This window comes from Callithrix jacchus, chromosome 16 (genome assembly GCF_049354715.1).
Source record: "Callithrix jacchus isolate 240 chromosome 16, calJac240_pri, whole genome shotgun sequence".
In the NCBI taxonomy this organism is placed as follows: Eukaryota; Metazoa; Chordata; class Mammalia; order Primates; family Cebidae; genus Callithrix; species Callithrix jacchus.
In genome coordinates this window covers 71,672,532-71,699,267 of record NC_133517.1, presented here as the reverse complement: position 1 = coordinate 71,699,267, position 26,736 = coordinate 71,672,532, and the positions used below count along the sequence as shown (strand labels likewise).

The window sequence follows — 26,736 nt, the reverse complement described above, 5'->3', positions numbered from 1 at the left end:
TCATAGAGCAGGGATCAGCAAAAACTGCTGGCAAGCCACATCCAGCCCACTGCCTCTTTTTAAAAATAAAGTTTTATTGGAAACATAGCCATGCCCATTTGCTTATGTGTCATCTATTTGTGGCTTTTATGTTATCATGGCAGAGTGGAATAGTTATGAGAAAGACCCTACGACCCATGAAGCCAACAATATTGACTATCTGGCATGCTGGAGGAAAAGTTTGCCAGTCCTGACCTGGAGCATCAGCTGGCTGTCCCACTCTTCTGAAGTCTTTCCCTTTTCCTTAGTTAACATTGCTTCTGGAACTCCATATGCCAAGCACTGTTTTACGTATTTTATAAATATAGAGCTATTAAATCCTGGTAATAACTCTTTGAAGTGGATATCATTTTCCCCATTTTTTTCAGATCAGGAAATTGAGGTTCAGAAATGTTAAAAAAAATGTCAGCTGGGTATGATGGCTCATGCCTGTAATTCCAGCACTTTGGGAGGCCAAGGCAGGCAGATCACTTGAGGTCAGGAGTTTGAGACCAGCCTGGTCAATATGGTGAAACCTCATTTCTACTAAAAATATACAAAAAGCAGCCAGGCGTGGTGGCGGGCACCTGTAATCCCAGCTATTTTGGAGGCTGAGGCAGGAGGATCACTTGAACCGGGAGGCCGAGGTTGCAGTGAGCTGAGATTGTGCTACTGTACCCCAGACTGGATAACAGAGTGAGACTCTGTCTCAAAAAGAAAAAGGAAAGAAACTGTCCAAGGTCACCTAACTGGTGGCCTTCATTCAAATCTAGGTACTGTGGCTCCAGAGTCCCTGCTTGTCCCACCGCACTCTGCATGCCACTGAAAGGTCGCCACAGAAACACAGGCTTGGGGTGCTGGGGATGCTCAGAGAGCACTGGAGCTGACACCCTTTTTTACCAGGTGATGGCCAGGCCTCTGTAGACACTGGACACTGAGGCCCATGAGGGAAAGGGAGGTGTTCAAACTTTCCAGCAAGGTCTGGCTGCTCTAGGAGGTGAGAGGGGACTGAGAAAGAGCTTTTCAAAGTGACAACACTTGGGAGGCCAAGGTGGGCAGACTGCTAGAGCTCAGGAGTTCGAGACCAGCCTGGGCAACGTGGCAAAACTCTGTCTCTAAAAAAACAAAAATTAGCATGGCATAGTGGCATGTGCCTGGAGTCCCAGCTACTCAGGGGGCTGAGGCGGGAGGATCACTTCAGCTTGGAAGGTCAAGACGGTGATGAACCAAGACTGTGTCACTGCACTCCAGCCTGAGTTACAGAATGAGACTATCTCCAAAAAAAAGTAGCCAGAACAAAGCATTTTATTAGGAAAATTTAAGAACACATAGTAGAGAGAATATGAGGTTTAATAACCGCACATACCTGTCAACCAGCTTCAACAGTTATCAACATTTTGCTAATCTAATTTCATCTATTACTTCCCAATTTTAGGGTGGGAATAGAGTTTTTAAAACATATCCCAGGCCAGGCGCAGTGGCTCATGCCTGTAATTCCAGCACTTTGGGAGACTGAGGCGGGCAGATCACTTGTGGTCAGGAGTTCGAGACCAGCCTGGCCAAAATAGTGAAACTCATCTCTACTAAAACTGCAAAAATTAGCGAAGTGTGGTGGTGGGCACATGCAATCCCAGCTATTTGGGAGGCTGAGGCAGGAGAATTGCTTGAACCCAGGATTCGAAGGCTTCAGTGAGCTGAGATCATACCACTGCACACCACCCTGGGAGACAGGTGATATATATATATATATATATATATATATATATATCCCAGATATATTAGACATCCTGTCACTTTATACATAAATACTCTAGGGTCCAAATCCATTTTGATGAAGGGTTTGAGGGAGAAAACCCTCAGCCTAGTTTAGTGCCCTGGGGCAGAATGGGTGGCTGTGATGGGGGAGGGTGATACATTTCTGCAACCATCAAGGGTGGTTTCCACACACATCCCTTTTTCCCTGGGCCCCGATTCCAACCCCAGGGCTCCCTCCCCTATGACTAATGCCAGGACCTGCCAGATTCAGGCAGTCCTGTAGTGGGGGGTGTGTGTGTGGAAAATACACCTTGTGAAATGCTGCAGCTATGAGGAGAAAGAAACACGAAACCCTTTCTTGAGTGGATTTCTTACTTATAATCATCCTCCTTTTCCAAATGCAGCCTCTTGCCTACTGCCGGCTGCTGAGCCCTGACCAATGTGTACTACATCCGCTGAGTCACTCGTGTCATTCCTATTATCTTATTTACCCATGATTGTTATTTTCTAGCTGTGTGACTCACCTGGCCAAGAGGGAAACAGAGCCTGGAGAGATGCGTCTTTTGTCAAATGCTCTCAGCCCCTCCTTTGGAGGTGAAATCTTCCCCTTCCAATTCTCTCATCTAAGCAGCCAAAAGAAGGGTGTGGACAGCTAAAGGTGCATGATACCTTGCGGAAGGGCCAGCCAGATGGTGCCAGGCTCAGAGCTGGGTATAGATAGCCTTGCAGAATTCAGGAAAGTGTGTGCTCTGTTCCGCAGCTTGCCCGGCTATGTCTTCCTGTTCCATTCTCCACTGTGCCCAGTCACAGCTGGGGAGAGGGCATACTCTATCCAACACCCCAAGAAAGCTTCCTCCTGATGAGGTGGATGAAGTGGGAAGCAGCAGGAAGGACCTTGCCTCTGGCCCTTGGCATACCCACCCTTTGCCCACTCTCAACCTTGACAATGACAACCACTCCTATAAACTGCTGGCCTCCTGTGCCAGCACTATGCCAGGCACCATGCATGTACCTGTGTACATTTCAATTAGGAAGAAAGCCTAGACGTCTTTGGAGTCTTTTCATATAGTCTCCAGGCCAGGAGAGATAGTGGGTTCTCCACTTTACTGTAGCCCCCCATCCCTCTGTTCCCCAAAGCTTTACTCTTTACAAGAAGCCAGATTGATTCTTGTAGACAGTAGAACAGAGCATAACACTGTGCTGTTTAAAACTCTCCATGGGGGAGGCATATCCTTTGGGACATAAAAGGAACTTCATATCACCACCATGACCTACTTGGAGGGGAGGGCTGGAGGAGAACGAAGGCTTTGTTAGAAATGTGGACTCTCAGGCTGCAGTTCACGCTTGCTCTTTTGTGGTTTAAAAAGATCCCAGGGGATCCACATCACATTAAAACATGAGAAGTCCTTCTACCTACAAGGGCCTAATGGATGGAGTCCAACACTGACTGCTTATTTGAATCACCTGGGTAGGTTGTACACCTCTAATGCCCAGCTCCGGACCCCAGTGATCTTGATTGAGTTCCTCCTTACTGCCACTTCAGAAGGCAGGTATTATGGGTTTCACCTTTGTGATTGAAGTAAAATCTCAGAAAGGATAAGTATGCTGTTCAGGGGCATCCAGGCATACGGAAGCTGGGATTGTTTGGATGTCTTATCTCTGGCTTCACGGGCAGGAGGAATTGAGAGTATGGGCTCTGGAGTGAAACTTGCCTGGGTTTGAATTTCTGCTGCACCACCATATACAAACTGGGCAAATTATTTATCATCTGAGCTTCATTTTGTAAAATAGGGATAAAAAAGGAATCTATGCCACAGTGATGTCAAGAGGACTATGAAATAATACGCTTAGCATAGTGCTTGTGGCATGGTGAGAGCTTGGTAAACATTAGCTGCCACGATTATGCTGGTTATTATTATTTTGTGATCCTTCTGCCTCAGCCTCCAGAGTAGCTAGGGCTACAGATGTGTGCCACCATGCCTGATATATATATGTAGAGATCAGGCCTCGCTGTATTTCCCAGACTGCTCTGGAACTCCTGGCCTTAAGTGATTCTCCTGCCTCAGCCTCCTGAGTTGCTGGGATTAAAGGTATTAGCCACCAAGCCTGGCATCATTGCTATTGTTTATTATTCCTTGCCCTCAGTGTTTGGTTCTTTTATGCAATAGAAGCCCTGAATTATCTGGCTGCTAGGATTTTTTTTTTTCTAGTGATTCCAGGGCCAATGTACACAGTGAAAAAGGCATGAAATTTAGAGTTATCTTATTTGTTGTTTGAGTTAAGCAGAGCACGTGGCTTCTTAAATCCTCTCCCTCCCCTATCTGCAAAATGAAGACATGAGCACCCACCTCCAGAGTTGGTGTGCATATGGAATGTGATGTCAGGCATAAGATGACCATACAGGGCCTTGATACGCTGAATTGGACGGAAACTGATCCAATTAGAATATTGCTCACACCTGCACCATTGAAGCCTGTCCCTTGGAGTTTCACCCCATCTATAGCAATAACCTTGAGCAACAGAGCCCTCCAAGGGCAAGATTAGCTCTTCTTAATTTCTTTCTTTCTTTTTTTTTTTTTGAGATAGAATCTTGTTTTGTCAGCCAGGCTGGAGTGCGCTGATGTGAACTTGGCTCACTGCAACCTCCACCTCCCCAGTTCAAGTGATTCTCATGCTTCAGTCTCCATCGTAGCTGGAATTAGAAGCATTCACCACCAAGCCTGGCTAATTTTTGCATTTTTAGTACAGACAGGGTTTCACATGTTGGCCAGGCTGGTCTCAAACTCCTGGCATCAGGTGATCCACCCGCCTTGGCCTCTCAAAATGCTGGAATCACAGCTGTGAGCCACTGTGCCTGGCCAGACAGGAATACAGCACTGGCCTTCTAGGCAGATCCTGCTCTTTTCCACTGGGACACAAAGGTGAAACGCAATGGGCCAGCAGGCAAGTGACACCTCAGCCCCAGCTAAGTGGCAGTGTGATGACAGAGAGCACGGGGTCTGGGGCCTCACGGCCTGGATTTGCATCAATTCCCTCCCTACCCGCAGTGTAACTTTAGGCAAGTTATTTAATATCTCTGCTCTTCATGTTTTTTGACTATAAATAGGGAATATACCACTGACATGGTTAGGATCTGTGTCCCTGCCCAAATCTCATGTTCAATTGTAATTCCCAGTGTTGGAGGTGGGACCTGGTGGGAGGTGATGGGGGCTGATTTCCCCCTCGGTGCCACACTTGTGATAGTGCTTGTGAGATCTGGTTGTTTAAAAGCATGTAACACTTCCCTGCTTTCTCTCTTCTGCCTGCTCTCCTTCACCTTCTGCTATGACTGAAAGCTGCCTGAAGATTTCTGGAAGCCAGGCAGATACCAGAATCATACTTCCTATACAGCCTGCTGAACTGTGAGCCAATTAAACCTCTTAAAAAAATTATCTAGTCTCGGGCATTTCTTTATAGTAATTCGAGAACAGGCTAATACAAGCCCCTACCTCATAGAGTAGATAGAAGGGGTGAATGTGTCCATAAATGGAGATGCATGGAGTTGTGCTTAGCACACAGCCAGTGCCCTGTGATTGTCCTATACTTGCCCCACCCCCGCCGCCATTAAGCTGAATTGCCTCCTTTGTGCTCCTACCTAATAGTACTTGCAATGTTCTGTTTGTTAATCTCATTTCCCCATGAGCTCATCTCTGTGTTTCTGGTGCTTAGCAGCAGAGAGCCTGACACACACTTGGTACTTCTTATTTCGTAGAAATGAGAGAACGCCAACATCAGCTGGTGTGAGCTGGAGGCCTGCAGATTAGTTTTACAGGAATTAGATACAAGCCAGGGAGATAGGTGACCATAGCCTGAGGCCTGGAATAATCCTAATCCCTTCAGAGGGAAGCTTGCGGAAACAGGAAGAGAATGACTCAACTCCTCTTCATGCCAGGGGCTTGACAGATGCACGCCCCTCACTTAGGCTCATAACATTCGAAAAATTCATCAGAGCAAGGAAAGCCTCTGACTGTCAGCCAGTCATGGAAACCCTCAGGGTTTTACTTTCCACGTGAAACGTTCTGTCCATACCATGTTAGGCAGAGAAGAAGATTTTTGGAATTTCCAGTTCTTCAGAGTGGAGGTGTGTCAGTAAAAACAAACTTTTCTCTCGTTAAAACTGACTGTGATGCATTATGATGCAAAAAATTCCGTGTTTTATTTTGATTTTGATTTTTTACCAAATTTTGAATCAGAAGTCCCCTCCAAAGGAACAATTTCATATTAATTTTTAATTTAACAAATGCTCATATAGCACTATTCTGCCAACTACCATTCTAAGTATTTAGTGAATATTAGCTCGTTCTAAGCTTCATAGAAACCCTTTGAGATAGGTGGTATTATCCTTGTTTTGCAGATGAGGAAACTGAGGCACAGAGAGGTAAAGTAAATTGCCCCAGGTCCACAGCTAGTGCATCATGGAGGCAGAAATCAACTAGCTTGGCTCCAGAATGAGGGCTCAGAATGGCTAGGCTTTGCCATCCCATTTAAGTCTCATCACCTTCATTTAAGTCTTACATCAACCCTGCAAGGTAGCTTTGTTCCCATGTACTCAGGATACTTAGACTCAGGGAGGGTCATACAGCTAGAAGTAACAGGGCTACAGTTGGAATTCACTTTCGGTGAACAGCAAATTGACAGCAGGCTGAGCTGACCAGTCAGCCCATGGAGGAAGGGTGTTCTGCCTTTACAGGTGTAGGGCCCGTGGATACTTTCCCCAAGCTTCTGTCCACCCCCTAAAACTCACACCCTTGAATTCTCCTTCCTTTTTCTTTTTCCATTTTCTTTATAGAAAAATAGAAAAAGAAGATTTAGACTCTCCAGTTGCATGCTGACTAGCAGTACCAATACTAAAGAGTATCTTTGCCTTATCTTTGACGATAATGGGAGTTCTACTGATGTCTTCTTCTTTTTCAAGGAGCTTTTCTTTTCTTTGACAAGGTTTCACTCTCTCGCCCAGGCTGGAATGCAGTGATCTTGGCTCACTGCAACCTTTTCAAGTGATTCTCATGCCTCAGTCTCTTCAGTAGCTGGGATTACAGGTGGCTGCCACCACACCTGGCTAATTTTTGTATTTTCATTAGAGATGGGGTTTCGCCATGTTGCCGAGGTTGGTCTTGAACTCCTGGCCTCAAGTGATCTGCCCACCTCTGCCTCCCAAAGTACTGGGATTACAGGTGCGAGCCACCATTCTTGGCCTCCAGGGACATTTCTTTACTGGAGGTTCTTTGGTGTGTGGGCAGAGCCCTGCATAGGCAGTGAGAAGATGAGGGGATGGCTGACTGTGACTCCATCCCTTGCTTGCAAGAGAACTTGGACACGTTGTGTAACTTCCCTTCAATGTTAACATTTAGAGTTGAATAAGATTTAGGGTTCATTGGTTAAATTATTAAATTTAGTTTTTTTTTTTTAAACAGCAGAATAACCCCCAGATACAAAATAGGTACCATAGCTGTTTCTATATCAGAAGTTTCTATAACTCTGTAGAAGTTAACTTTTTACATCATTGGATTAAATACTATCAATTTTTAAAAAATATTAACTCATTTATTTTTTTTCACATAAGTTTTTGGGTACAGGTGGTATTTGGTTAAATGAATACGTTCTTCAGTGGTATTTGTGAGATTTTGGTGCACTCATCACCTGAGCAGCATACACTGCACCCTGTTCGCAGTCTTTTATCCCTCACCTCCTCCCACTCTTCCCCTCAAAGTCCCCAAAGTCCATTCTCTCATTGTTTTTTGTTTTTGTTTTGTGATGGAGTCTCGCTCTTGTTGCCCAGGCTGGAGTGTGCTGGGGCAATCTCGGCTCACTGCAACCTCCACCTCTCAGGTTCAAGCAATTCTCCCGTCAGCCTCCCGAGTACCTGGGATTACAGGCACATGCCACCATGCTTGGCTAATTTTTGTATTTTTAGTAGAGACAGGGTTTCATCATATTGGTCAGGCTGGTCTCAAACTCTTGACCTAAGGTGATCCACCCACCTCAGACTTCCAAAGTGCTGGGATTACAGGCGTGAGCCACCGCACCCAGCCCATTGTATCGTTCTTATGCCTTTGTGTCCTCATAGCTTAGTTCCCATATATTAGTGAGAACACACGATGTTTGATTTTCCATTCTTAAGTTAATTAAAATAATAGTCACTTAAAATAATAGTCTCCAGTCTCATCCAGGTCACTGTAAATGCTGTTAATTCGTTCCTTTTTATGGCTGAGTAGTAGTCTGTCATATATATGTATATATATATATACCACAGTGTCTTTATCCACTTGTTGATTGATGGGCATTTGGGTTGGTTCTAAAATTTTACAGTTGTGAATTCTGCCGCTGTAAACATGTGTGTGCAAGTATATTTTTCATATAATGACTTCTTTTCCTCCGGGTAGGTACCCAGCAGTGGGATTGCTGGATCAAATGGTAGTTCTACTTTTAGTTCTTTAAGGAATCTCCACACTGTTTTCCACAGAGGCTGTACTCATTTACATTCTCACCCACAGTGCAGAACTGTTTCCTGTTCACCACATCTACTGTTTTTTGATTTTTTGATTATGGTGATTCTTGCATGAGTAAGGTGGTATCGCATTGTGGTTTTGATTTGCATTTCCCTGATTATTAGTGATGTTGAGCATTTTGTCATGTTTGTTGGCCATTTGTATATCTTCTTTTGAGAATAATTCATTCATGCCCTTCTTTTTGATGGAATTGTTTGTTGTTTTCTTACTGATTTGTTTGAGTTTGTTGTAGATTCTGGATATTAGTCCTTTGTCAGATATATAGATTGTGAAGATTTTCTCCCACTCTGTGGATTGTCTGTTTACTCTGCTAACTCTTCCTTTTGCTGTGCAAAATCTCTTCAGTTTAATTAGGTTCCGGCTATTTATCTTTGTTTTTATTGCATTTGCTTTTGGGCTCTTGGTCATAAAATCCTTGCTTAAGCCAATGTCTGGAAGGGTTTTTCCAATGTTAGCTTCCAGAATTTCTTTTTTTTTGAGGTGGAGTTTCACTCTCATTACCCAGGCTGGAGTGCAATGGTGCGATCTTGGCTCACTGCAACCTCTGCCTCCTGGGTTCAGGCAATTCTCCTGCCTCAGCATCCTGAGTAGCTGGGATTATAGGCACCCGCCACCATGCCCGGCTAATTTTTTGTATTTTTAGTAGAGATGGGGTTTCACCATGTTGATCAGGACGGTCTCGATCTCTTGACCTCATGATCCTCCCGCCTCGGCCTCCCAAAGTGCTGGGAATCCAGGCATGAGCCACCGCGCCTGACCCAGTTTCCAGAATTTTTATAGTTTCAGGTCTTTAGGTTTAAGTTCATCTTGAGTTGATTTTTGTTTAAGGTGAGAGATGAGGATCCAATTTCATTCTCCTACATGTGGCTGGCCAATTATCCCAGCACCATGTTTTTGAAAAGGATGTCCTTTCCTCACTTTGTGTTTTTGTTTGCTTTGTCAAAGATCAGTTGGCTGTAAGTATTTGGGTTTATTTCTGGGTTCTCTTATGTTTCATTGGCTTATGTGCCTATTTTTGTATCAGTATCATGCTGTTTTAGTGACTGTGGTCTTATAGTATAGTTTGAACTCAGGTAGTGTGATGCCTCCAGATTTATTCTTTTTGCTTAGTCTTGCTTTGGCTATGCAGGCTCTTTTTTGGTTCCATATAAATTTTAGAATTGTTTTTTCTTAATTTTGTGAAGAATGATGGTGGTATTTTGATGGGGATTGCACTGACTATATAGATCGCTTTTGGCAGTATGGTCATTTTCACAATATTGATTCTACCTATCCATGAGCATTGGATGTGTTTCCATTTGTTTGTGCGGTCTGTGATTTCTTTCAGCAGTGTTTTGTAGTTTTCCTTGTAGAGGTCTTTCAACTCCTTGGTTAGATATATATCTAAGTGTTTTATTTTGTTTTTGCAGTTATTATAAAAGGGGTTGAGTTCTCGATTTGATTCTCTGCTTGGTCATTGTTGGTGTATAGAAGAGCTACTGATTTTTGTACATTAATCTTGTATCCAGAAACTTTGCTGAATTCTTTTATCAGTTTAGGAGGTTCCTGGAGGAGTTTTTAGTGTTTTCAAGATAAACAATTATATTGTCAACAAACAGTGACAGTTTGACTTCCTCTTTACCAATATGAATGCCCTTTATTTTTTTTTTCTCATCTGATTGCACTGGTTAGGGCTTAGTGACATGCGCAAAGACCCTTTTTCTAAATAAACCATTGTGTTACGCTGTTCTTGCATTGCTATAAAGAAATATCTGAGACTGGGTAATTTATAAAGAAAAGAGGTTTAATTGGCTCACAGTTCTGCAGGCTGCACAGGCAGCCTAGTGGCCTCTGCTTCCGAGGAAGCCTCAGGTCATGGCGGAAGGCAAAGGGGGAACAGGTACATTACGTGAACAAACAGGTGCAAGACAGGTGTTCGGGGTGGGGAAGGTGCTACACATTTTAAATGACCAGATCTTGTGAGAACTCACTGTCATGAAGACAGCACCAAGCTGTGAGGAATCTACCCTCATGGCCCAAACATCTCCCGCCAGGCCCCACCTCCAGCATTGAAGATGACAGCTCAACATGAGCTTTGGTGGGGACAAATATCCAAATGCTATCAGTCATACAGCAGAACCTTTCTTGTGAGCCATTAAAGGAAAAATGCACCAGAAAGAAATATTCTCAATAGTCAAGGTTCCAGGAATTTGGATGTATCTTTATAGGGCCACTATTCAACCCACTATAATCAGTAATAACTTTAAACTTTTAAACACCTGTTCTGTCTTGCATTCTGCTAAGCACATCAGGGATACAGAGACAAGACAGAGATGCTACCTCTGACTGGCCTCCCATCCTCCCTCCTTCCCTTCCCTTTCCTTTCTTCTAAAGATGAGTTTATTGAGTTATAATTTACACACAGTAGCATTTGCCCTGTTTAGATATATAGCTGAGGAAGCAGGTTTAGAGAGACAGAACAACTTTTTCAAGCATATACAGAGAAGAAATAGCAGAGGTCAGGATTTGAACCCATGTTCTCTGTTGCCAGAGTCTGCATACTAAACTGTCATTCTACATGGCCTCTGCTCTTCTTCTGAGAGCCTCTGGTTCCTCATATGTCAAATGAGGAAGCTGACAAGATGCTTCCTAGAAGCTCAGAGAGTGCTGATGTGAGAGACTCCCATGTGAAAGGCAGGGGAGCACTTATTAAAAGAAATACTTCAGAACCAAATACCACATGTTCTTACTCATAAGTGGGTGCTGAACAATGAGGACACAGGGAGGGGAACATCACACACTGGGGTCTGTTGGGGGAGGGAGACCAGGGGAGGAACATCAGGGGCTGGGGAGGTTGGGAAGGGATAACATTAGGAGAAATACCTAATGTAGGTAATCGGGGGGATAGAGGCAGCAAACCACCGTGGCATGTGTATGCCTATGTAACAATCCTGCAAGATCTGCACAGGTACCCTAGAACTTAAAGTACAATAATAATAATAAAAAGAAATCCTTCAATGTGAAGAGAGCCTTTTTGAAATGGAAATATTTGTGCCCCCCCCCCCCCCCACCGTAAGCGTTCAGCCTATTTGTGATATATTTCAGGCCCATGTGCCTGGTTAAGTAGATTTGCAGCTCATGATATCTCATTTCAATTGAGCTAATCCTTACAAAAATGGACAAGTGATTTAAATGATTCCTGTGAAGAAGCTGCAGGCTGAAGATAATATTAATGATGTGAGGCTCAGGAAACAGCAGGAGAATGGCTGACTTGACACCCCTGCCACTCCTGGTGCTGGCTGCATTTCAGCTAATTACAGGGTAAAATTCATGGTAGTCTAATGCCATCAATCACAAAATTGGTCAGAAGACACAAATTATTAAGAAGACTATTTGAAATATGGCCTTTCCTATTCATTATCATTCATGATGATTCTGTTCTGAGTGAATATTGTGTCTTATAAAGCTAAGGAGAACTGGCATTGCAATTGACCAGCATTAAAAAAAACCTAAGGTTTTTCAACTGTTTAAAGTCATGAGACATTCAGTCCAGCTCTTTACACATTTGGATTACATTTGATAATTTTGAATTGATTACTTAATAGTGAAAGTGAATAGCCATAGTCCCTTGGTCAAAAACATTGTTGCTCTTGTTTCCTATTTCGCTCGTTACTAACTCATGGCATTTACCCTGATAGGGTAATTTAAGTGTGTGTTTGTGTTTTTTCAAATGTACCTGCTATATCTGACTCTTGACAGTCACTTATCCTTGTAAAGATAAGTGAAAATGGTCGAAGAGATACATAGTAACTACATTCCTGGGCCATTAAATGCTGTTGGAAGATGCATCAAACTTGTTGCCACAGAGCTGAAGAAACACATATTAAACAAATAGTTCAGTGTGAGAGGCTTGCAGTGCAGTTGCTCAGAAGTACAGATGTTTCTGACATGTTGCAGCTTATGTCATTGCTGGATTCTTATTTTCAATAATGGAATACATTGGAGGGCTCTTTCTTGTGAGTCATTAATAGAAAAAAATACCAGAAAGAAATATTCTCAATAGTCAATTAGTTTCTTAACAAAAGCAATGGTTTTGGTATTTGTGTTGACCGGGATGCAAAAACTAGGTAGGTTTCCTGAGCTAGCACCTCATGTGAAACTTATTTACTGCTGTGTCCACCGCAAGCTATTAAAGCAAAGAAGTTAAAGTCACAAGAGAACAGAATACAATAGGATGCTATTGATGTGGATCAATATATAGAGGCAAGATGTTCAAAATATGGAAGAATCTTAACAATACTTTATAATTAGATAGGAAATAAACCTAAAATATTTTGTGCATGGAGAGATTTCCTCATTCTGTTTTGGGAAAGTATTTGAAACAGTGGGTGAACATAAAATTATGGGTTCCAAATTATTTGATCTTTTCAAGGATTAAGTGACTGTCAAGAGTAAGATATAGCAGGTGCATTTGAAAAAACACAAACTTACACTTAAATTACCCTATCAGGTAAATGTCATGAGTTAGTAATGAGTGAAATAGTAACTAATTTTCAGAGAAACTTGTAAGCCCCAGTGAGATGTCATTACACACGTACCAAAACTGCTAAAATGAAAAAGATAATACTAAGAGTTGATAAGAATGTGGAACAACTAGAAATCCCACAGTAGTGAAAGTGACAATTCATAAAACCAGTTCAGGCAACTGTTTGGCAGTATTTAGGAAGGCAGAACATTAGGAAACCCAATGACCCTGCAATGTACTTCTAAGTCTATACCAACAGCACACAAATGTTCACTAAAAGAGAGATACCAAAGTGTTCATAGCAGCACTATTTCTAATACTCCAACCCTGGAAATTATCCAAATGCCCATCAAATGTAAAATAGAAAAACTTTTTGTTGTGTATTCACACAAGAGAATACTCCACAAATGAATGATCCACAACAGTCCTTGGTGATATGGACACATCTCACAAATGAGATTTTGAGAAAAAAGAGCCACACATGCAAAAGGTTTCCTCTGGTGTGATCCCACTTACGTGAGGCTAAAAAGAAAACTCAGCAAAATTAATCTGAAAGTTAGAATAGTGGTTGTTCTTCGGGGGAAAGGAACTGGCAAGGGCATAGAGAGAGGCTCCTAGGGGAGCTGACAATGTTTTGTGCCTTAATCTGTTTCCTAAACAAGGCATGTTCACATTGTGAAATACACTGATCTGTACACTTACATGTACACTTTCCTGTGTGCATATTCTTGAATTAAAAAAAAATCACTTGTTCCGTGAAGACAGTTTGTGCAGTGATCTGAAGTAGTTTCTATGTTAACATCGTTAAATATAACGTGTATAAGCTGTATCTCTATTTCTGAAAAGACTGAAATAGAAAAATCTAGCCTGTTTTACATTTCCAAGTGAAATGTTTCAGTGCATATTGAACTATTTTTAAAACTTTTCGATAAATTGTGAGAAAAACGGATTGTCACCAAGGAAGTTGGAAATTTACTTGCCACATTTCACCAAGACCTTTGCTTAACTGATAGATGAAATTAAAAAAAAAAGTATGCTGACTGAATAAGGCAACAATGCTGTATTTCTTTCATTCGGATCTATGTATCTTTTCGAGACATCTTTTCCAGCTATGACAGGCATTAAAAGCAGGTATCAGAACAAATCAAATTTAGGACCAAACCATCAATTACTCTGTCATAAAGATTAAACCAAGACTGAAGAAAAAGGAATGCATGTTCAAAATCACAGTGTGCTCAATTTTTATTCCTGGAAATTTTTTATTTTTATTCTTGGAAATTTTTTATAGCAGCCGGGCGCCATGGCTCACGCCTGTAATCCACTTTGGAAGGCCGAGGCAGGCAGATCACGAGGTCTGGAATTCCAAGATCAGCCTGGCCAACATGGTGAAACCCCATCTCTACTGAAAAAAAAAAAGGGGCGGGGGACGATCCAAGATGGCCGATGATATCAGCTCAGAATTGCAGCTCTCAGTCAAAGCACAGACAACTAGAGGACGCCACACTTTCAGACAAATTCTGGTCGCTCACGGAGCAGAAGATCCCCAGTGGAGGAACCACACAGGTCGCCAGCACGACTCTTGTGGTTGGCGCAGCGGCTCCTCCGGCACCTCGGCGCGGCAGCTCTCAGAGCAGAGTAAACAGGGCTGGCTCCCCTTCTGACTGAGGCTTGGAGGACCCACATGGGTCGCCAGCGCGACTCTTGTGGCTGGTGCAGCGGCTTCACCGGCCCCTCAGCGCGGCAGTTCTCGGAGCAGAGTAAATGAGACTGGTTCCCCTTCTGACTGAGGTTTGGAGCCCCGGGAAGGCAGAGTCGCCCATTATGGACACAAGAAGGAAGCCAGACAGGAGAATCCTGGGCAGAAAAGCACCATCAGTCTTAACGCTGCTGTTCTGGCCCTGGGAACTAACAACTTGGACGTCCACTCAAGAGACCTAATCTGAAAGTTGGTAATTTCAAAGACTACAGGAGGATAAACTTACGATGACGGGAAGAAACCAGCGTAAAAAGGCTGAGAATACTCAAAATCAGAACGCCTCTCCCTCTAAAGATGATCACAGTTCCACATCAACAATGGAACAAGGCTTGATGGAGAACGAGTACATCCCAATGACAGAATCACTCTTCAGGGAATGGATAATAAGAAACTTCTGTGAGTTAAAAGAACATGTTGTAGCCCAATGTAAAGAAACTAGGAACTTTGAAAAAAGGTTTGATGAAATCCTATTGAGAATAGACAACTTAGAGAGGAATATAAGTGAATTAATGGAACTGAAGAATACAATACAGGAACTCCAAGAAGTATGCACAGATTTAAACACTCGAATTGTTCAAGCAGAAGAAAGGATATCAGAGGTCAAAGTCCAACTTAATGAAAGAAAACAAGAAGACAAGATTAGAGATAAAAGGATAAAAAGGAATGAGCAAAGTCTCCAAGAAATGTGGGACTATGTGAAAAGACCAAATTTACATTTGATAGGTGTACCTGAATGCAACGTAGAGAATGAATCCAAGCTGGAAAATACCTTCCAGGATATTATTCAGGAAAATTTTCCTAAACTAGCAAAGCAGGTCAACATTCAACCCCAGGTAATACAGAGAACACCACAAAGATATTCCTCAAGAAGAGCAACCCCAAGGCACATAATCGTTAGATTCACCAGGGTTGAAACGAACGAGAAAATACTAAGGGCAGCCAGAGAGAAAGGTCAGGTTACCCACAAAGGCAAGCCTATCAGACTTACAGCAGATCTCTCAGCAGAAACTCTACAAGCCAGAAGAGAATGGGGGCCAATATTCAACATCCTCAAAGAACAGAACCTTCAGCCCAGAATTTCATATCCAGCCAAACTAGGCTTCACAACTGAAGGAAAAATGAAATCTTTTATGAACAAGCAAGTACTCAGAGATTTTATTACCACCAGGCCTGCTTTACAAGAGCTTCTGAAAGAGGCATTACACACAGAAAGAAACAACCAGTATTAGCCTTACTAAAAATATGCCAAAAAGTAAAGAGCACCAACATAAAGAATTTTCATCAATGAATGGATCAAACAGCCAGTTAACATCAAATGGCAGTAACCCTAAATTTAAATCGACTAAATCCCCCAATCAAAAGACACAGCCAAAACCCAACGGCATGTTACATACAGACCTGTTTCACATGCAAGGATATACAAAGACTCAAAACAAAGGAATGGAGAAAGATTTACCAACCAAATGGAGAGCAAAAATAAATAAATAAAAAGCAGGAGTTGCAATTCTCATATCGGATAAAATAGATTTTAAAGCAACAAAGATATAGTGGTAAAAGGATCAATGGAACAACAAGAGCTAACGATTCTAACACCCAGTACATAGAGACTTAGATTCAATGAGACAGAAAATTAATAAGGATATCAAGGACTCGAACTCAGATCTGGAACAAGTAAACTTAATAAATATTTATAGAGCTCTCCACGTCAAATACATAAAATATACATTCTTGTCAATACCACATCACACCTACTCATAGGTTTAAATGAAACATTGATTGGCCATATTAATACCCATTTTTTTTCAGAATAAAGCAATAGTTCTGTTCACCTTCCCTCTCTCTCTTCCTCTTTCTTTCTCTCCTTTACTCATTTTTTTTTCTTCTTTCCTTCTCTCAAAAAAAGAAATCAACTTTAAACCTCTAGATCCAGGTCGGCAATGTCTCTCTCATTGCTTGAATTCCTTCCTTCCCTTCCCTTTCCTTCCCTCCCTTTCCTTCCCTCCCTCCCCCTTCCTCCCTCCCTCCCTCCCCCCTTCCTCCCTCCCTCCTCCCTTCCTCCCTCCTCCCTTCCTCCCTTCCTTCCTTCCTTCATTCCTTCATCCCTTCCTTCCTCCCTCCCTTCCTCCTTCTCTCCCTTCCTGCCTTCCTCCCTTCCTCCTCCCCTCCCTAAAAAAAAAAAAAAATACAAAATTAACTGGGCGTGCTGATGAGTGCCTGTAGTTCCAGCTACTTAGTAGGCTGAGGCAGAAGAAGTGCTTGAACCCAGGAGGCAGAGGTTGCAGTGAGCTGAAATTGGGCCACTGCATTCCAGCCTGGGTGACAGTGCGAGACTCCGTCTGAAAAAAAAAAAAGGAAATTTTTATAGCAAAGCAAAAATAAAATAAAATTATTAAAATTATTTAATTCATTTGACTTCAACTTTTAAAACTATTATGCAATTTTATGATACATATTAGAATAATAGTATGTATATATAAATTAAAAATACACAGGCATATATTGGAGGTGCCATATGTTATTGATATAGGGCCAGATTATAAAAGCTCAGAGACCACTGGTCTCTTCTCTTTACCTAGGGTTTAGCCTTCAGTAACAGGTTGATGTGAGTTAGGAGCCAGGGAGATGAAGATTTGAATCCTGGTTCTGCTGTTTACTAGATGTATGATTTTGAACACTTAGTCAGTGGATCTGGATCTGGGTATTTCATTAGTAGAATGAGGATTTGGCACCTACCTGGAAAGGTTTTATGGGATAATTCAATGAGTCAATAGATGTAAATGTCTTAGTACCTTGACTAGCCTCTGGAAGTTCAATCAATGGTCACTATGACTGTCATGTTGTCATTTCCTGGTGCTTTCTAAACTTGCCTCCTGGGTGCTTATTGAAAATGTTTGGGCCTCACTTCAGATTTTCTTGGTGAGGCTTTGTAGCTTGTATCTTTGGATGGACTCCAGTGATTCTTACTATCAAGTGAGTTTGAGAAAGACTGATTTAGAAGGTGCTGAAGCCATCTTTCCTGTAATGATTGTTCTCTGGGGACCAGTCTTATCTTCTACATGCCTTGAACGCCCATAGGACCATCTGTGTCTCCAACATGGTCTAGCAGGGAGCTCTATAAGCCACTGAAGGGAAATGGGTGGTGAGGACCAAGGTGAAAGCTCCATGACTGGGATAATGAGTAAAAACTGGTCTCATTGGGCAGATCACAGCAACCAGGAGATGAGGAGAGGCACCAGGCTAAGATCTTGGAGGGGAGTGGGGCACATGAAGGAGGAGGAGAAACCTCCCCTTTGGGCCTGGGTCTCAATAGCCTGCTCGATCTTCATGCAGCTAGGATCGGAAGTAGGATTAGGTCCTGGGGGAACTGGATGGGGGCCTTTGGAGGCAACACATGGCACCTGGGCACACGGTCAGCTCTGTATCACTGAGACCTAGGTTCAAGTAGGAGCCAGCCAGAACAGAGACATAAAATCAGATAAGTCCAGGAGCTGGACAGACTTGTACCTTGCTGTTTGATTCTGATAAAGATTCTTTGACTCCATTCCCATTGACTTAGGACAGATTGGTTCTTGAATTCTATGAGGATCAAACAGGCTACTGTGGGTTTACCTATGCTAGGTGCTTAATGAGTGCATGCACATTCAGCATGCAATCAGGTAGTCACACTTAATCTTCTCTTGTCATTTTTTCTTCTGTGCGTCTACTTCTTTCACCCAGGCCCTTGCCTTGCATCTCCAGGGATGACGGCCTGGATGAGCCGCACTGAGCAGGTGCTGTTTCCCAGCACAGACGCCCTGCTGTGTCCTGACGGTCCCACATTGCCCTCAATCTGAAGGTGTGGATAATTAAGGTAATGAACACTTTTCCACTAGTTGCTGAAAGCCTCATTAATTTACACACATGTTGCCGCAGGCAAATTTTGGCGTCAAGGGTGGGAGGATCAACAAAAATAACTTCAGAAATTCATTAATCAGACTTAGTCAAACATGTTGTTTGGAACTGAGTGTTCTTATCCTGTGATGGTCAGAGGAGGATTAGATTTTTTTTTTTTTTCCCCAAAGACACGAAAGGGACTTCTTAAGCAATATTTGGGAACATCTAGGTTATTGTATTGGCATTTATGACTCTGGTGGTTGACGCTAATGGAATCTGTCCAAAGATTTCAGTGTGGAGGATTCCATAAATGCTGAATATGCTACAGTGGATGATTGGGGTTTCTAAGTATGGCAGAGGGAAAAAATGATCATGAGATCACAGAGAGAAACATACCCAGTGAGGACAGAGATGACTAATGCCACCAAATACTCATTTTCTCCCTGACATGTCATAGGCGACCTTGAAGTCAGGTCGGAGCTACAGAATTATCTGCTGGTTTGCTTCCCAGCCCTCTCCTTTTTTTGTTGTTGTGGTAGGCTTGGAGGACTCTATCCCAGATGACAAAATGCAAGAGGAGAACTTTTGGACCCATCCTGGACTTTGTGTGCATGAAAAATAAAGTTGTATTATGTTAAGCCACAGAGATTTCCTGACTGATCAGTTACTGCAGCAGTCTACCATTCCTGACAAATGCATCAGCCGCTTCATTTAAGGCTAAGCACATTTTCTTTTGAATATGTTGATTAGGCCAGTTGTCCCGTGACAACCTCATGAGCAGAGTGTCTGAATTCCAGCATGCCTTTCCAGACGATCTTTCATGAACAAGATGGGGTATTCTCTGAATAAACTAGGGTCATGGGCAATGGATAAGAAAACATCTAAGCTACTTAAATAAGGATCTACCCTAAAAGGGTGGATTAGCAAATAAACATGAACCTTAAAAGAGGATATTGGCTGGGTGCAGTGGCTCACGCCTATAATCCCAGCACTTTGGGAGGCTGAGGTGGTGGATCACCTGAGGTTAGGAGTTCGAGACCAGCCTGACCAACATGGAGTTCTGTCTCTACTAAAAATAAACTAGCCAGGTATGGTGGCGCATGCCTGTAATCCCAGCTACTTAGGAGGCTGAGGCAGGAGAATCGCTTGAACCTGGGAGGCGGAGGATGTGGTGAGCCGAGATCGTACCACTGTACTCTAGCCTGGGCAAGAAGAGTGAAACTCTCTCTCTCTCAAAAAAAAAAAAAAAAAAAAAACCCACAAAACCCACAGTATATTAATACATTCCCTATTCAGTGTCATTCAACACTTTAAACAATGGCTTCAGAGACAATAGAGACACCCTGCTTTTTAAGTTTGTCTGTGCCACAGAGAAATGACAGGCTGAGTATCTTGCCTGACAGATTCAGAACACAAATAAACTCCAGTAGGCCAGACCATGGGCCTAAAATTACAAGATGAGAGAAAAGCCTCTCATATAAATGTGTATGTATGTTAATTTGAACTGCAGATCACAAGAGAGGAGGGATGAAGTTTGATGTATTTTGAAAATAGCTAAGTAGACCACTATTTTTAGAAGATGAGGTAAAAGTCAATGGGAGATAGGACTGAAAGTGGTGTGAGGCCTGCAAGTGGAGAGCCCTGAATTCCATGCCTAGGAGTTCAGGCAATGGGAAGGCATCAACAGTGTTTGAGAGAGGAAGCGACATGATTTAATTTAGTTTTTTTTTTTTTTAAAACACTTCTTTTCATTTCCAAGGTCCACTATCTCCTTTCTCTCCAGTTGGTTGGAGGATACCTGTGAGGGGCGTGGTCATTTGTTAAGTTTCAGGCACTAATACATTCACTGATGCATTTAACCCTCACAACTATGAGAGGTAGGTTCAACTATACTCATTTTACAGATGAAAAAGCTGAGGCTCAGGGACTTTATAAAATTTATCCAAAAGCTCTCAGCCCCTCTTGGACTGGATAACATGGTGTGTAAATAGGAAGCCCCAGTGGTTCTGCAGGTTGAGTTTCCCTTATCTGAAATGCTTGGAAGTAGAAGAGTTTCTGATTTTGGAATTTTTTGCATTTTGAAGTATTTGCCTATATAAAATGAGATATCTTGGGGTAGGACCTGAGACTAATGTGAAACTCATTTGTGTTTCATATACACCTCATTTCCATAGCCTGAGGTAGATAATTTTATAGAACATCTTAAGTAATTTTCTGGACAAAACCAAGTTTTTGTTTTGTGGGTGTAGTTGTGTTGGAAAATCTGGGTGTGTGCAGGAAAGATACATCGCAGCTGAAAGGGGCTAGCAGGACCTTTTTCCATTTGGTAAGTTCAATAATCTGTGTTATGTGCCTGGCTTTTGATGGCACATTCTGCCACATAAGGTCAGGTGTGAAATTTTCCACTTGTGGCATCATGGTGGCCCTCAAGAAGTTTTAGATTTTGGGGCATTTTGCATTTCAGATTTTCAGATTGGGGTGCTGACCTGCATAAACATTGTAGTACCAGGAAGAAAGCCATACGGACGAGAACAGATCTGGACCCTTGTAGAGAAGGGGAAACAGATCCCTGATCAAGCCTGACTTGAAGGCCATCCTACTGCCGGTCTTTTTAGTTGTGTGCATGACAGTGAGCCAATTTGAGTTGGGATTTCTAGACAAGCACACTAACTTGTGCAAGCATCTGATGTCTCTGAATTATGGGGTGCTTAGTCTGTTTAGGCTTCCATAACAAAATATCATAGACCTGGTGGCTTAAACAACAAACCTATTTCTCACAGTTCAGGAGGCTGGGAAGTCTGAGATCAAAGTGCTGGCTGATTAGATTTCTTCCTTCCTTCCCTCCCTCCCTCCCTCCCTCCCTTCCTTCCTTCCTTCCTTCCCTTCCTCCCTCCCTCCTTCCTTCCCTCCCTCCCTTCCTTCCTCCCTCCTCCCTCCCTCCTTCTTCCCTCCCTCCCTCTTTCTCTGTTTCTTCTTTCTTTCTTTCTTTCTCTCTCTCTTTCTCTCCCCCGCTCCTTTTTTCTTCTTTTGACGGAGTCTTGCTCTGTTACCCAGGCTGGAGTGCAGTGGTGTGATCTTGGCTTGCTGCAGCCTCGGCTTCCCGGGTTCAAGCGATCCTCCCACCTCAACCTCCCAAGTAGCTGGGACAACAGGCATGTGCCACCACACCAAGCTAATTTTTGTATTTTTAGTAGAGATGGGGTTTCACCATGTTGGCCAGACTGGTCTCAAACTCCTGACCTCAAGTGATCCACCTACCTTGGCCTCCCAAAGTACTGGGATTACAGGTGAAAGCCACTGCACTCGGCCTTGATGTGGTTTCTCATGAGGGCTCTCTTTGTTATATCCTCACATGGCCTACATTGAGAGAGAAAGAGAGAGAGAGAGAGAGAGAGTGAGTTAGGGCTTCAGCATATAAATTTGGGTTGGGGCACAATTCAGTTCAGATAGCAGGTGCTATCAATGCTCTCTTTCCTAGAAACTCTCTTCCTTCTTTACTTCTGTGATACCACATTAACTCCTTTTTTCTTTGCTTTTTCGGTGTTTTTTTTTCCAGGTTGACCCTCCCTGCTCAACCCCCTAGACTCTGGTATTCCTCAAGGTTAAGGCCTGGGCTACTGTTCTGTTCATTCTACACAGTCTGTTCAATCAGTTTTCCTGAGCAGCCTCATGCACTCTGATGGCTTGAAGATCAGGGAATTCCCGTGACTGCTAAATCTGTAGCTCAAGCTCACCATTCTCTACTGCCTGCCCAGGCTGTACATCTCACTCCCAACTGAACTTCTCCTCCTCAAAGGCAACTCACTGAAGCCTGAACTCATGACTCCTACTCTGTGAGTGGTGGTAACATCTCAGAGAAACTCCCTGTTGAAGACCGACTTCTGCTTCTCCTGTTTCATACACAACTCCTATCCCATCTGCTTCGAGTCCTGCTGCAGATGTCTCTGTATTCATGCTTTAAATCGTCTTCTTTCCCTCTTCCCCATGGCTACTCTTGTGGTCCAGGTCCCCGTCACTGATTTCTGGATTGCTGAAACAGCCTCCTCTCTGGTGTCTTTGCTTCAGTCTCAATCCTTCATATTCTTTCTCCTTATAATACCCAACTCCTGAATCCTTCCATGTTCCTCCCTTGCTTTGCATTTCTCCAGGACTCCTCACTGCCCCGGAGGAAATCCAGGCTGCCTAGCCCTGCCTGGCACTCGAGGCTTCTCCACAGCCCCATGCAACCCTCCTGCCTCTTTGGCGTCATTCTTCTTGGTCACATGTAGCCTTTATGCTCTGGCCATGCTGAGGCTCCGCAGTTTCCTGAAGGTACCACATCATCTCTCTTTGCACACTCTGTTCCTTCTGTTCTTCTAGTTCAGGTGCCCCTTCCTCCAAGAAGTATTCCCTAACCTGTCCTGTTTGGGTTAGGTATCGCTTAGGTAATCCCATAACACATCATATTTATTCTCCTATATGCCTTACTGTGTGCTGCTGTTAATGATTGCATGCCCGTGTTTTCTATGAAACTTTTAGGTCCCTAAGGGAAGGCACTAGGTCTTAGTCTTGAAACTCCCATGCCTAACACATGGTAGATATTTACTAAATACGTGCAGAAGTCATTAAGTGTGGTGCTTAAGAGTGTGTGCTACAGCCAGGCCACGTAATTTCCAATCCCAGGTCTGATATTGACTACCTTCCTGAGCTCAGACACTCTTTAACTTCTCTGTGCATCAGTTTCTTTATCTGTATGAGTGTGGATAACAGAGCACCTGGACCATGAGTCTGTGGGAATGAAATGAGTGAATATATATGAAACTCTTAGAATCTTGCCCAGCACGTAGTCAGTGATCAAGAATTGTTAGTTCTCGTCATTTTCTGAATAATTGAAGAATGTCACATAAAGGATGCTAGCATTTTACATGCAGGTTTCATGTTTACTAATCCTATAAGTATGTGTTACTATCCCTACCCCCTCACATTACTAACAAGGAAACTGAGGCTAGGAAGGCCACGTTCACCCTCATCCTGCAGCTGGTGAGCTTTAGAGGCTGGACTCAAATCCAGCTGTGCCTGGCCCAGAGACTCTTTTTTTTTTTTTTTTTTTTTTTTTTTTTTTTTTTTTTTTTTTTTTTAATCAACTTGTTTCTAAAGTCCTCCAGGTCTCTAATAATGTCTCATTCTCAATGATCTCCCTCCCTGACTCCAAAGATCTATTTAGGGGCCTGGGAGGAGGTGGGCTAGGGAGAGAAAAGGGAAAGGAGAGGCAAGCTGGGATTCACTTGAAAAGTCTCCAAATCCTTTAATAAAGTTGATCCCAGGACCTTCAGCATTGGCTGTGAGAGGAGAATCTTCATGGCGGTGGAGGTGCTGGCTTTTTAAGCCCTAACTTGAGCTCTCAGAGACTGACTTCCTTCCTTAGCTCACCTTAGAGGATATGGGTTTGATTTATTAAGAGGGCCTGGGGTCTCCTGTACTGGTGAAGTAACTGAAGACCACAAGTCGGAAGTTGATTTTGGGGCTTAGGGGGTCACCACGGTATATATGTGTTACACCAGCTCAGAGGTGTGGCATGCATGCCGTGGATCTGAATTCATGGGTGCTCAAGGTCTGGGTCGAAGTTTCTGGTAGCTTTCCTTGAATATAGACACTTTACTTTGTGAAACCTTGTCTGGCCAAATAACAATAATACCACCACCAGCAGCAGCAGCAGCAACAGCAATAATTGTAAAACAACCACGAACCCAGGCTTTTACAACGAGAATTTAAAAGGTCATATTTCCATTTTCCATACCCTTTTGATGTTGGATGCCCCACTCAGAAGAAATCATGTTCTTCCAGGTGGAGTTAAGAATCAGGAGCCCAAGGACAGCCTCCCAGCTGTAGCTTGGGTGTGTCTCTGTCTCCCTGGGCTCCAGAACCGGGGCCAGAGACTGACTAAGTGTAAACATGGCTTTAAACAGTGAACTCCGAGGTGGAGTGAGCAATTCTAGAGCACAAATAGACCGACTCATAACCCAACCCGATACACTTCAAAAAAAATCATGAGTCTACAAAACAATAGGAAAATAAATCTCTAAGTCAGAGATACAGTGACAGGTAATCGTCTTAAACTAACTGTTTCATGAAATTTGGGACCACTGGTTGAGTCCTAGTATAGGAACAACATGCTGGGTTAGGACATTTTGGAGGGCCATGGGTTTCCCTTCTTGGCCAAATGGTGAACAATGATAGAGAAGAGATGTTTATCCTTTTCAGATCCATGGGAACATCCGCAAATGGGTGGAGGCTGAGGCCTCCAGATGCCCTGGAATAATTTTTTCCTTCCTGTGGGATCCCAGATGAGATGAAAGGTCACAGCCACTGTTCTTAAACCAGGTATGTCCAGCCTATAGCTGCATTTCCTGAAGGTGAGTTCTGCACTTGCACAGAGGTCAGCGAACACCAGACTGGGCGTTCTTGCCAAAGGTACTTCTCTTTAGGAACCCCATGTGCTTGCTTCTTTTGCCATGAGTGTTTCTATCAGTAGAATGAAGGAAAAGTGTCTCGTTGTTTTCCAAGTGAGGCAAAAGAAAACTGTGATTGGATTTTCCGTGGGTCCATAATGTTTACTGCAGAATAGTGATATCTGTTCCCTCCGTCTCCTTAACCTCACCATGCATCTTTGCTAAGCATATCCAGTAATTTTTGTACATCCTCCTATGTAGGCTGTCAGCTAACCTGACTCCCATTCCTGGGTGACCCAAGAACCAGGGAATCTCTGGGGCTTAGGAACCAGGAGCTGAAGACATTAAAGATTTCTTTCTTTAGCAAGAGGTCTGAAATCAGTGTGGGAAATGTTATGCATACTATAGGGAGCCAAAGGGTATGTGGAACATCTGACTGGTGTCTTTCTCTTGGCATCCTAATATTTTCATCTCAGTGAGGTGAGGCATCCTCAAGTGTGAGAACCTTATAAAGCTCCTAAAACAGGTGGATAAAGAAAGCAGCCTGAATGGTGTGCTCACAGGCAGAGCAGTGGCTGCAATGTGACACAGAGATGGGGTTTCTGGGCATGCCCCACACCTCAGGCCTTTAGCATGGCCAGCATAATGTAGCTGTCAGTTCTGAGTTCTTATTTCAGTTCTGCCACTTCCCAGTTTCGTAACTTTAAGCAAATTATTGCTCCTAGCCTCAGTTTTCCTACCTGTAAAGTGGGCATGATATCATGAAGAATGCTGAGAATGTTACCTGTAGTAATGTATATGAAGTGTCTGACATAGATCCTGCACATGGGTTAAGCCCCCTTTCTATTAACCCTATCTCTGAGGATTTGTTGTATCTTATTCAGTGAAAATGGATAGAGTTTAAGTTTGAAGAAAGGTAAGGAAAGTTAGGAAAGCCCAACATCGTCCTTTATAAATGAGGTACCTGAGGCCAGAGAAGTTAAGCCATTTCTCTAGTCATGGCCCTGAGGTCTTGACTTTTTATCCAGTGATTGTTTCATGGTTTGATGCTTCTGTGGCGACTGAAGTTGCTGATACATACATGAGCAAGACAATTGTACAACGGAAGAAAATACCACTCAAAAGCATTTTTCCATGAGCAATTACCACTGTGCGCACATGTGATGCTGCTGGCGGTGGTGGTTGTCAGCGAATTAATTACTGAAGATGCCATAGAATCATGGCTCCCTGGGGATGACGGTGGATAAAGAAATTCCCTGGGCATTCTCCAAGGCTTGACCATATCTATGTTTAATTCAGAGTATTTTGTGAAGGCATTGTCTTGAAGAATACTTGCTAGGTAGTTACAAATTAGAGGAGAGCTTTCCGAAGACAAAGTTAGCTGGGTGCCATTAGACATCACAGGACCTCAAAGCAAACGTTGATCAAAATGTGTTCCCAGATCACGGATAATGAAAAAAGCTTCCCTGGTCATCGCAGTTACCTTTTACCGTATATTGCCTTCTGAAATTGCATTTCCCAAAATGATTTGGGGACCATCTTTTTCTTGTAATTATCATTCTTTGTAGCTAGTGTTCCACCATTCATTTTTAGATAAACTGTTAGCTTAGAGACTTAGATACATGTAGACTATCAGACAACACTGATGGATCAGTGTGTATTCTATTTAGTCAGAAATGCACTGGCCACTTTATTACAAGAAATGCGCAATATAAAAAGTGCAAGCCAGTGGAAGTCCTCTGAGGAAGGACACTCTGGAAGATGAAGCTCGTGGTACTGCACAGATGTGTGCTAACACTTGAGTATGAGTAATGTTCTTTAAAGTAACTGATATATTCCACTTGTTACCAGTGG

General features: G+C 43.0%; 1 long non-coding RNA gene across 1 annotated transcript in view; it reads left to right on the top strand.

The window, feature by feature from the left end:
- The window catches only part of LOC103788632 (uncharacterized), a 142,251-nt gene extending 122,944 nt beyond the window's left edge, over nt 1-19,307 (top strand). The window contains exon 3 of the long non-coding RNA XR_004735254.3: nt 18,299-19,307. This is a non-coding gene — a long non-coding RNA (uncharacterized LOC103788632). The remainder of the gene's footprint in view (nt 1-18,298) is intronic.
- The last annotated feature ends 7,429 nt before the right edge of the window (nt 19,308-26,736 follow it).